We start from the raw sequence: 11801 nt of genomic DNA, 5'->3' as shown, positions 1-11801 counted from the left end.
ATTGTAGTCCAAAACATCTGGAGGGCCGAAGTTTGGGGATGCCTGGCATAGCCCCTTTCCCCACTTTCAATCCCTCAGGTGTTTGGTGCTACAACTCCCATCTGCTCCAGCCAGCACTCCACTCTGCTTTCTCCCCTTAAACAGAGGCCACCAGGTCTATGAAGATGGAGTGCTTCCAAAAGCTTCCTAGAAAAAGTGAATTGTGGGGAATTTGAAGGAAGTTAGAGAGATGGTGGCAACCTGTGAAGTGTAAGGAGCAGAAATGGAGAAAGTGGAGGGGAGAGATGTTTAAGGGAGCAGAGAACCTTCAGACTGCTGAGGACTGTTTTAACAGTTGTTTGGATTTGGGGCTTACGTAGTGGTGGGTGGGGCCAGAGGCAAAAGTGGCCTTTCGCCTTTGCACAATAGGCTACTTATGTCATAAGTGGACTGTGGTCTATTTTTCCTTTCCTCACCTAAAGGGGAAAACCAAACAAAATTTTATTGCATTAGCCGGTTGGCCATAGCACATAAAGGATCCAGGCAGTACACCTACCGCTATTATACAGAGAATGTATCAAATACACTTGCAAAACAGCTAATATAAAATCATGCTATATAAAACAGAGTTTGGTAAAAACTATGACAAATCATGTGGGTTTTGTCCGTTGCAAAATATTTAGAGAGATCCGAGGCTAGAGAAAATTAGGCTGTCAAAAGGGCCCTGAGCATACCTGCCAAGTTCCTCTCTGAAAAATAAGGGACCGGACCGGAAGTAGCATACCAGAAGTAGCGCAGCGGCCATTTTTGAACTGGGCGGAGCATGCTCAGAAGTGACTTTTGATGCTGCTGTGCCCAGTTCCAAAATGGCTGCCGCACCAGAAGACGCGCTGCAGCCATTTTGGAACTGGGCACAGCAGTATCAAAAGTCGCTTCTGAGCATGCTCCACCCAGTTCCAAAATGGCCGCCATGCCAGAATAAACCAGGGGAAAACAAAAAAATTCGTTTTTTCGGCTGGGGACAGCTGGAAAAACGGGGGTTTCCTGGGGAAAACGGGAGACTTGGCAGCTATGGCCCTGAGTTTCAGGGCCTGCTAGATATAGATGGCCACTCTGCGGGTAACCCTGGGGTTAGCGTCCACCAATAGAAATTTTATGCGGTCATCTTCCAAGGCAATGAGCGGTGGAATTAGTAGAAGGAGCCTCGGTCTTATTGCGTTGTATAGGGGGCAGTGAAAGAAAAAGTGGATAAAGTCCTCTATCTTTCCCTTGTTACACGGGCAGAGTTGAAGGTCGAGGGGAGTGTCGGAGAATATACCTGTTATGGATATTTTAGGGAGACTAGAGCAACTGACTTCCCCACAGTTAGCTCTCTCAGCACCCTGGAGTAGCCAGCAGCTGAAGTGGCACTACAGAGGGTTAAAACAAAACAGTTATTTAACAAACAGCAAAAGTACTGACTTCTTGATAGAAGTTATCAGAGCCACGCACAGACTTCACTTCTGACAGGAATAACCGACACCAACTGACACACAGTCACATGACCCTCTCTCTCAAGGTGGAATGGAACATTACAACAATACCCTGTAGGAATGCTGTGGGAATGGAGTGGAAGCGGGCAAGTGTGAAGGCTCTTCTTTGCGCAGGGTTCGTCAGGTCACTCAGATAGTGAGCCATAGATCTTACTGCCTTCACGCAAGGAAACCACGTGGATAGGTTGGCCGAATTGGATAAAGCCAGCACTTCGTCCCTGTCTAGAACCCGGATTTTGTCTTTGTCCCAAGCGATCAGAGCGGAAAAATCTGGGAGGGAATAGCGTTCACAGATGGTCTCCATGCCTTTTGACCAAGTGCGGCTACCAGTAAAGGCTAGAAAGGCTTGTTTAGCAAGAGTTGAGTTTGGGGCTTCTGCAAGTGATTTATAGTAGGTGATTATCCTGATGTGGGCTCTTGCAATGATAGATGGCAGTCCCAGTTCCATTCTTAGTTGGGCGGGTATGGTCCCGTTAGGGAGGCCCAAGATCTTTCTTGCCAGGAAGTTTTGCAGGGTCTCCAGGCATTGGAGTGCTTTCAAATTCCACCTCCATATTTCCACCCTGTATTGGAGGGATTTTGCTGATACTGTATAGACCTTTCTGATTGGTGCCACCAGCTGGCCTCCTTTGGCGTAAAATGTTTTTACCAGGGCCTCCATGGCTTGGCAGCCGGCCAAGGTGATCGTATTTAGATGGGTTGACCACGATAGGCTATGGTGGAAAGTAATGCCCAAGTATTTAAATACCGGGCATTGTTCGATGGTGTTGCCCTCGAGGTTCCACGAAGGACTCGGTTTAAGTGTGCCAAAGGGTATGATTTTGGTTTTAGAATGGTTGATTTTCAGGGAGTTTTCCTCACAGAATTGCATAAGCCCTTTCATCATGTTGTTGAGGCCTAACTTCGTTAGCGAGAGAACTGCCATATCGTCAACATCGTAACAGCTATAAAAGCCCTCAACCAACCTGCCCCGTCTTTGCATCAGGTTAAAGGAGGAAACCATCAAATACCAGCATTCCTAGCATGCAACCTTTGATGCAGATAATGTTTAACAAAGCAGCCTAAGATGCACTTGATTTTTTTTATATAAAAAACCACTGTCAAGAATAAAGAGATTATCTTTCAGCACAGTTTACAGCACCATATGGTGACTAAGCAAGTGGGAAGAATTGATGCTTAATATGCAGGTCTACTGATTTATGCTTACCAACCTCCTGTGGAAAATTACAGCTCCTTTCATAAAAAACTCATTACTTTCAGAAGGATGTGTTTGCAGACAAAAGTTACATTGACAGTGTACTGTGACAATATATTAATGGTCTGTAAACTGCTGTAGTAGAGGCAAACGGTGAGATCCATCTTGTTCTGCCCCATTAACTCCTGGGACTACTGTTCAAAGCAAGTGCTAAAGGTTTTTTTAAAATAATAAAAAGTTCACTTAATTAATGGGGTAAATTTAATCAAGGGGTAAATTTAAGCCACAGGTCAGCCTCAAAGTCTGTTTTCGAAGCCTGGACTCTAAACTCAAATGTGAAGAAGAGGCTTAATAACCTATGGACACTGATGTCCATTGAGATCAACAAATGGGGCCTTACTTCTTGACACACCCACAATAACAATAGCAAACACATAAGTAGTATTGTAGTACAATAGTCCTATTGCACACGACCCCAATCTCCAAGTGGTGCAAGATTCCAGGGCTGCCAGGCGCTTACCCAGGGTTCATGTTTCTTTTGGAATGAGGGACAGCACAGGCTTTGTGATATGGTTCATTTACAAATATATACAACCTGAGCCTCTTATGGAGGGATTCACAGCATTAACACTCCAAGTGGGCTTTGCTTCTTCCAAAGCCACAACCTTGGATTCATACAGAAATCCAGCCTGATGCTTCTTTGCTTTCCACTTTTATAGCTCAACTCTCAACTCTGGCCTTTGCCTTTTAACTACCAGCCTGTTGAGGAAGGGGGCACTACCCATTTGCCATTTGGTGCTGAACCATTTTCTTTGCTCCCTTAATGGCCCATTATCTAGGCCAATGATGGCCAAACTTGGCCCTCCAGCTGTTTTGGGACTACAACTCCCATCATCCCTAGCTAACGGGACCAGTGGTCAGGTATGGTGGGAATTGTAGTCCCAAAACAGCTGGAGAGCCAAGTTTGGCCATCACTGATCTAGGCTATCACCTCAACAAGAGGCTAGCCTGGCTATTCCAGGAATTAGAAGGGGGTCCAGGCATTAGGAGGCATCCTGAATTTTTTAACAATCAAATAAAATTGGCAAAACTACAGAACAAAGTAAAATTGCACCACGCAATTAAGATGGCGCTCCCGCCAAATCGCTGATGGCAACATCCCGTACAAGAAGAAGGTACAAAATGGCGGTCGCGTTGTACAGAGGGGGGGAGGTTCCCGGCCTGGTGAATTCCCCACAGACCCATGAACAATAATAAAAGGCAGCCGCCTGGAGAGGACACTCTCTGCAATTCAAAGAGATTGGCTTCAACAATTTCTAAGCCCAGGCGCTGCAGCCACAGCCGGGGAAACGAGCGAGCCGCTGCATGAAGCCATCCTGCCAATTAAAGGCAGTGGCAAGCTCCGAAAGCTCGAGGGGCCAAAGCCCCATGGGGCAAAAGCCCGGGGGGGGGGAGGGAAAGGCAAGGTAAGGAAGGGAATTAATCGGGAGTAAATGGCTAAAGGAGGAATCGGGGGGGGGGGAATAATGGAAACAGGTCACCAAGTGGAATCATCGAAGGTAGATCTCTCTCTCTCTCAGCTCGCAGCGGACACGTTGCTGGTGCTCCGATGCACGCACTGAAAGAGGAAGCCTGGGTCACATGCATAGGTATATATAGGTCCCTTGATCCGTTTAGCCTGCGTCCCGTTGGCCTGATTAAACCCTGCATTGAGGGACCTACCAATCAGGTGTTGTGGCTATCCAATCATACCCACCCACAACATGGGGTTTGGTTGCCAGGTCTCACCGCAACACGTGCCCTCTTTAAGGGAGGACCCAATTTAATTCATCAAACTTTTCAATAACTGTTACTGACTCAAAAATGACAAACATATGTACTGTTGAAGACATTTTTATTATTCTGCACCTAGATATTGTTCCTGAAAATAAATAAAAATATGCAAAAACAGAAAAACGTGTGCACACTTACTCCCTTATCAACTTGTCCATTCTGTAAGGCCATCTGTCAAGGTATGGATGCCTTTTCCACCAAAAGTATAAAGACAATCTGCAAGGGGGAGGCTATATCAGCCATTACATCTTGGTTAAGGAATGCCTTCCTCAAAGGGGTCTGCCTGACACCAACGCTACAGCTACAGATCTCTATCCAGCAAGGAATATACACTTAAATCTGCTCCTGTGCTTTGGCACCCTGATCTGAATCAGGATGTCAGCCTAGATAGGACAAGGTAATTTATTTGGGCATAGCTGAGCGTGAATGCCTGCTGTAATCTGGGGGCTGTTGTGTGGTACGGTATATAGGCCATTATTTTATGGCAGACCAGGTGTTTGACAGCCCCTTTTGGAGTCCTGAACAAAACAAGAGTCTTTGGTAGGCAGCTAGTGAAGTAATCTAGGCTTTTGGCAAATTGAAAGTTGTGCAGGCCTGATCTAGTGTTTCCATTCTAAAACTTTATAATTACAGGATTAAAATCTAATCCAAAGTTTTTTTAAAAAAAAAATTAGTCAACAAATGTTGATAAAATATCAAGTAAAACCACTCAGTCCCGCTGGAAAACACAAAGATAATTAAGCCTGCTGTTGTCAATTTTCTAGGGAAGAAAGTTACTGATCTCAAGAGATGTCTTTGGCAGTTATTTTTCATCATCTAAGAAAAATTACACAGGAATAAATATATTACTGAGCATATTCATATTTCAGGCATTAATTATCATCAATACAGAAAGGCAACAGTTTCCAATTACAATGCAAATACACACCAAAAGCATTCTCTACTGATTCCGATCTGCAAAGTTAGTTCTTAACTTTGCATCTCAGGTTTTACTTTTCATAAAAAGACATTCCCCAAAGTATCTTAAATCAGAACAGCCCTGAACCTTCTGGCAGTTATTCTGCAAATCCTGTTAAGTGAGCATTATAATATTCTGAAGCCATCTTGTCTCCATCCAGAAGAAGAAGAAGAAGAAGAAGAAGAAGAAGAAGAAGAAGAAGAAGAAAAGTTTGGATTTGATATCCCACTTTATCACTACCCAAAGGAGTCTCAAAGCGGCTAACAATCTTCTTTCGCCTCCTCCCCCACAACAGACACCCTGTGAGGTGGGTGGGGTTGAGAGACTTCAAATAAGTGTGACTAGCCCAAGGTCACCCAGCAGCTGCATGTGGAGGAGTGGAGGTGCGAACCCGGTTCCCCAGATTACGAGTCTACCGCTCTTAACCACTACACCACACTGGCTCTCCACTCTCCACAGTACAAACACTTTTCAAGGTTTGTTTTTCTAGCTAATGTGAAACAGCATAATAATAAATGTGTTTTGCTACTTGTATTGTGGGAACTAGAAACATCAAGGAAAGTTGACAATGGCCTAATTTGTCAATTACTAACAGGTTTTTGTTGTTGTTGTTGTTTGTATTTTTAATGATAGACTAACATGCAACAGGAATGATATCCCTGATGCTTAGGACAAACCACAGTGATTGACAAGTCCACTTACCTTAGACAAGTGATGTTGAGCCTAGCCCAAGCCACAGCCATGGAGACTGCAGCCTGCCTGCAGATTGGCCAATTGTAGGCAATCACAGGTGCAAGACATGCTTGGCGGGTGGACCCAACCGGCCAATAGGTGTTGCACGGGTCTGCTCTCGGCTGATGTGGTTTACCCTTAGATGCACTCCCAGCAGGTGGGCTGGAATGGGAAACTGCTGTATCCTGTGCCTAAGCCAAACCATTCACATCTGTAATCAATGAAGTTGTAGCCTATTTGATCCCAATTTATTTGTTGTTGTCTTGTCTGGTTATTCATTGCTTCGGGAGCAACGGGGTCATGGGGCCTTGGAAGGCAATGAGCATCACTGCCTGCTTGTGATTAGACTAATGTACTTTGGTCTAATCCAACATGGCAATGCTTGTATTCTTAAGAATATAACAAAGTTGCTTCCTTAAAAAGGAAAGATTGGTTCTTGAGTTACTTGGCCTTTAAGCATAGGAAAATTGGAAGTTGCCTTATGCTTGTGCTAAGCTGCCATTGGTCCATCTATAATAGAAAGAATAGAATAGAATAGAATAGAATAATTTATTGGCCAAGAGTCAACCATACTTGGAATTTTGCTAGCACAGTATTGATGAAACTAACTGCCAGTGGCTCTCCAAGTGAACAGTTGGGGAACATTCCCAGCCCTACTGGGAGAGGCCAGTGACAATATGACCATTCACAGATTGAATTCTATGAGCTTTCCCCAACAGAGGGTTTAATATTGTTGCTGGGAGAAAATGGAACATAGCAACAGAGATGCCATAAAGATGTAGGTCATAGCTATGATACTCTATTGCCAGCGGTCGTTTGAGAATGGTTAGTTAATGGCACTTGTGGTTATTAACTTTAATGTGCCATCTTCATAGGTTCATTGGACTATAAGAAAGCTCTCACAATGCATCTCCTCTTGGAACTATTCTGTGGCTAAAATTCCAGGCGAGTTTTTCCAGCAAAACATTGGTATCACTAACCTCCAGATTAGGTGGTTAGTTGGCTGTAGCCTGTGAGAGATGGTAGTAGCTGTATTGTTCTTTGAGATGCATCCAAATATTGATCCGGTGAAGCACTGAAAATGGGAAAACAGGCTGTCCTGTAGCCCAAGCAGGCAACTGAGTTGAGGGGAAATGTTATTACATGGAATAGGATTCTGTTGTTTGGGTCTGTGGTCTCAATGTGAATTACCTGTATTGTACACTTTTGGTCAGTGGTGTCTAGAAAGAGAGTCATAAATAGCAACTTTTTCATAGACACAAAAACATATTCGACTTGTAGATATGGTTGAGTGTTTGTTCTCAGATCAAAGCAACAAGCCAGGCTTGAGAAAAAGGAGATTTTATAATGTGAGATTTAAGAGCTTGCACTGTAATGAACAGCATAGTAGATTAAATGAAATCTGCTTCAACATTTCACAGATAAAACCAGAAAATCACATGTGTGCTTTTAAAAAAAACAACAACCCTTTTCTCACACTAAGGATCACTGCTCTCCCCACCTGACACATCATTGTACCTTGCTGAAGGCTCGTCTCTGCTTGATGTACACTATATGCGTTAATTTAGGCACTGGCCACTGAATCAGGTCTATTAGTAGGCTGACCAGAATGCCCTGGAATTATGTACGGTAGATACTGATAGATTGCAGCCCCCATAATCTCTGGCAACTGGCTATGATGAGGGGAGCTGGAGTCCAATAACACCTGGAGGGCCACACATGCTCCATCCCTGATAGAATCATAGAATTGTAGAGTTGGAAAGGACAGTGAGGACCATCCTGCAGTGCAGGAATATTTCGCCTAACATGAGGTTCAAACCCACGCCCTTGAGATTAAGAGTCCCATGCTGTTCCAACTGAGCACTGGAAGAAGAAATGATGACTGCCAAGAGATATCCGCCACAGCAAAAAGAAAAAGGGAAAACAAGTGCTACAAAACTAATGTGAATGCAATTAATGAATAATGAAACAAATGTGATTTTAATCAACGAGGTATTTTTTGAGCAATACAAAATGAAGCAAATAAGTCTTGCACTCCTCTTAGTGATTAACTTTGTAAAAGAGCTCCTTATACTTTTAAAATAATAAAATAATAGAATAACAGGTATAACAGGCCTGATAGGTATAGTGGCAGCATCGATTACTTCATTGTTTATGTGCAGAAGCAGGATCTTTAGCAATCAAATACTGCTGATATGTGCCACATATCCAGGACTTCCCCTGCATACAAAGACAGACTCTGGCAGATTGTGGGTAATGTGCTTTAGAGGAAAGTGAGGGGCAGGTGGGGCTCATCAACCTGGGAAGGGAGCCCATCCAGGAGAAGGAAAATTCTCATCCTAAACCTCTGTTGCCTTCAGGAGATCTTTGGGAGAAAAAAAGGCTGAGTAAACCCTACACAAATCTGGAGGGGAGTTCCTAAAATGGTTGGATGGTACCTTGTATGCCTCCTTCCAGCACATCCTGCAGCCAAGCAGGTGCCAACTGTATTGCTCTGCTTTCCTTTGGACCACATCAGGAAGGCCGGGGGGGGGGGGTGTCTTATCATCTGGGCAGCCTAGGACCCGCATACACAAGTTTGCAGATGACACCAGATTGGGAGGGGTGGCTAATACCCCAGAGGACAGGATCACACTTCAAAATGACAGATTAGACAACTGGGCCAAAGCAAATAAGATGAATTTTAACAAGGAGAAATGTAAAGTACTACACTTGGGCAAAAAAAATGAAAGGCACAAATACAGGATGGGTGACACCTGGCTTGAGAGGAGTACATGTGAAAAGGATCTAGGACCACAAACTTCACATGAGTCAACAGTGTGATGCAGCAGCTAAAAAAGCCAATGCAAATCTGGGCTGCATCAATAGGACTATAGCATCTAGATCTATATGATAGCCATGTTCAAATATATAAGAGGATGTCATATAGAGGAGGGTGAAAGGTTGTTTTCTGCTGCTCCAGAGAAGCAGACACGGAGCAATGGATTCAAACTACAAGAAAGAATATTCTACCTAAACATTAGGAAGAACTTCCTGACAGTAAGAGCTGTTCGACAGTGGAATTTGCTGCCAAGGAGTGTGGTGGAGTCTCCTTCTTTGGAGGTCTTTAAGGGGAGGCTTGACAGCCATATGTCAAGAATGTTTTGATTGTGTTTCCTGCTTGGCAGGGGGTTGGACTGGATGGCCCTTCTGGTCTCTTCCAACTCTATGATTCTATGACACTGCCCAGGCTTGGGTGCTGCTAACACAGCGGTTTGGCTTCACCCTGGAAGCGTGCTCCATTGTCTCTCAAGACAGATACAGTAGATGCCAGCATATGTTCATATGTTAAGAGTTGCATTAACAAAGGGGTAATTGGCTCAGCTCCTAAGAATAATAACCCTGTTCCAATCACACAGTACAGCTCTGTGTCCTTACATATCCAAATGTGAGTCGCTCCATTTCTTCACTGTATATTTAACACTGACATAAAATAAGCTAGACAATAGTTCACACTGATTTAATATCTTTCTTGTGCCAGCCATTTCTATAAAAAATTAATGGGTGAATACAAAATGAAATAATTTAATGTATTCTAGAGAATGCAGACAACTCTGTAAACTATTTTTTTGGGGGGGGGGCACTGTAACAGGCACTGCCAGCAGCATATACGAAGTTTATTAAAACAATATATTATTTTAGGATTATGAAAATAGAAGACTAAGGAGTCCTATCACTATTTTATTGGCTAGCAGTTTTGAAATGTTCATTGCAAAGCGAAGCAGCAGAAGGTCAATGGGATTAAATTCTATAAATTTTTCTTTGCCTTCAGCCTTTACCAAAAATTTTTAAAGTCTGCTTGAAAAAGCTAGTGTGATAGAAAGAAGAGATTTCCCTGTTCTCAGCTGCATGCAACCACTGGGAATGGTCATAGCTATAGAAAAGGGGATAGATAACCCTTAAGATCAAAATAAGGCAAAGATCTGCACCAGAAAAACAAAGCAGAGGTATTGGAGCTCCCATGATATCAAAAATTACCACCAGCTTTGAAAACACAGAGTCAACACAGGAAGTAAGGAGCCACATTCTTCACACACACCCACACACCCAATAACCCTGGACCACTACAACTGTGGTTACCACCAACCATTGAAAACAATCAGTAGCTATTTAAACAAGCATCTCCTAGAATCATAGAATCATAGAGTTGGAAGAGACCACAAGGGCCATCCAGTCCAACCCCCTGCCAAGCAGGAAACACCATCAAAGCATTCTTGACTTATGGCTGTCAAGCCTCTGCTTAAAGACCTCCAAAGAAGGAGACTCCACCACACTCCTTGGTAGCAAATTCCACTGCCGAACAGCTCTTACTGTCAGGAAGTTCTTCCTAATGTTTAGGTGGAATCTTATTTCTTGTAGTTTGAATCCATTGCTCCGTGTCCGCTTCTCTGGAGCAGCAGAAAACAACCTTTCTCCCTCCTCCATATGACATCCTTTCATATATTTGAACATGGCTATCATATCACCCCTTAACTTTCTCTTCTCCAGGCTAAACATACCCAGCTCCCTAAGCCGTTCCTCATAAGGCATCGTTTCCAGGCCTTATGAAACCAGTGCTTACAGCCCCAGCCAGCATAGCCAATAGTCAGGGATGGTGGGAGTTGTAGTCCAACAACAACATCTGCAGGTCCCTCTTCCCTGCTTTGCATGTGTACTGGCTTGCTTAATTATTCTCTTACTTTGTTGACTCACTTTGCTGGTTTACAATGCACCCCTTCACATGTCCGCTCAGAAGTAAGCCCTTGGAAAATGTGTACAGAACAGCAGCCTCAGAAGTCATAGCTAACCAATAAAAAAAAAAGGGTACCTGTGAAAACAACTTTTCTTTTGATGGGCCTTTGAGCTGTACCCATTGGCAGTATTTTCCTTTCCTCTTCTGAGGTGTGTGGTGCAATTTGTACTTGAAGAAAGTGGAGATTCTATGTGCTGAGAGAAAAACAGGTTTTTTCCCCTCCCTGGAAGTTTCCTAGCAGCAATGCTTTTGTATTACAAACGAACAAACAGTCTGTGCTATACAGTAACCCAAGCAAAGTTCATTTGGCAAATTCAAAATGGCTGAGCGGTTTGAATGGATTGTGCACTTCATTTCAATTTTCAGACCCTTATCTCTGTCCTCATGCTGAAGTTTCCTTGGAAGAAAGCCCCACCCCCCACTCCCTCTAGTGGAGCTTGCTTCTATTTTCAAAGGCCTGGAAACAATGCCTTATGAGGAACGGCTTAGGGAGCTGGGCATGTTTAGCCTGGAGAAGAGAAGGTTAAGGGGTGATATGATAGCCATGTTCAAATATATAAAAGGATGTCATATAGAGGAGGGAGAAAGGTTGTTTTCTGCTGCTCCAGAGAAGCAGACACGGGGCAATGGATTCAAACTACAAGAAAGAAGATTCCACCTAAACATTAGGAAGAACTTCCTGACAGTAAGAGCTGTTCGACAGTGGAATTTGCTGCCAAGAAGTGTGGTGGAGTCTCCTTCTTTGGAGGTCTTTAAGCAGAGGCTTGACAGCCATATGTCAAGAATGCTTTGATGGTGTTT

The 11801-nt window shown here is 43.7% G+C and overlaps 1 long non-coding RNA gene across 1 annotated transcript; it reads right to left on the bottom strand.

The window, feature by feature from the left end:
* Positions 1–1050: 1050 nt before the first annotated feature.
* Positions 1051–11215, bottom strand: LOC148684523 (uncharacterized). Its single transcript, XR_015951772.1, has 3 exons — positions 11076–11215; positions 4248–4324; positions 1051–1388 (listed from the first exon to the last, which is right to left on the bottom strand). It is a non-coding gene; the product is annotated as an uncharacterized LOC148684523 (long non-coding RNA).
* Positions 11216–11801: the final 586 nt, after the last annotated feature.

Source organism: Zootoca vivipara, chromosome 9 (genome assembly GCF_965207765.1).
Source record: "Zootoca vivipara chromosome 9, rZooViv2.hap1.1, whole genome shotgun sequence".
Taxonomy (NCBI): domain Eukaryota; kingdom Metazoa; phylum Chordata; class Lepidosauria; order Squamata; family Lacertidae; genus Zootoca; species Zootoca vivipara.
The sequence above is the reverse complement of the archived record's forward strand: the minus strand, read 5'-3'. Positions and strand labels throughout refer to the sequence as shown.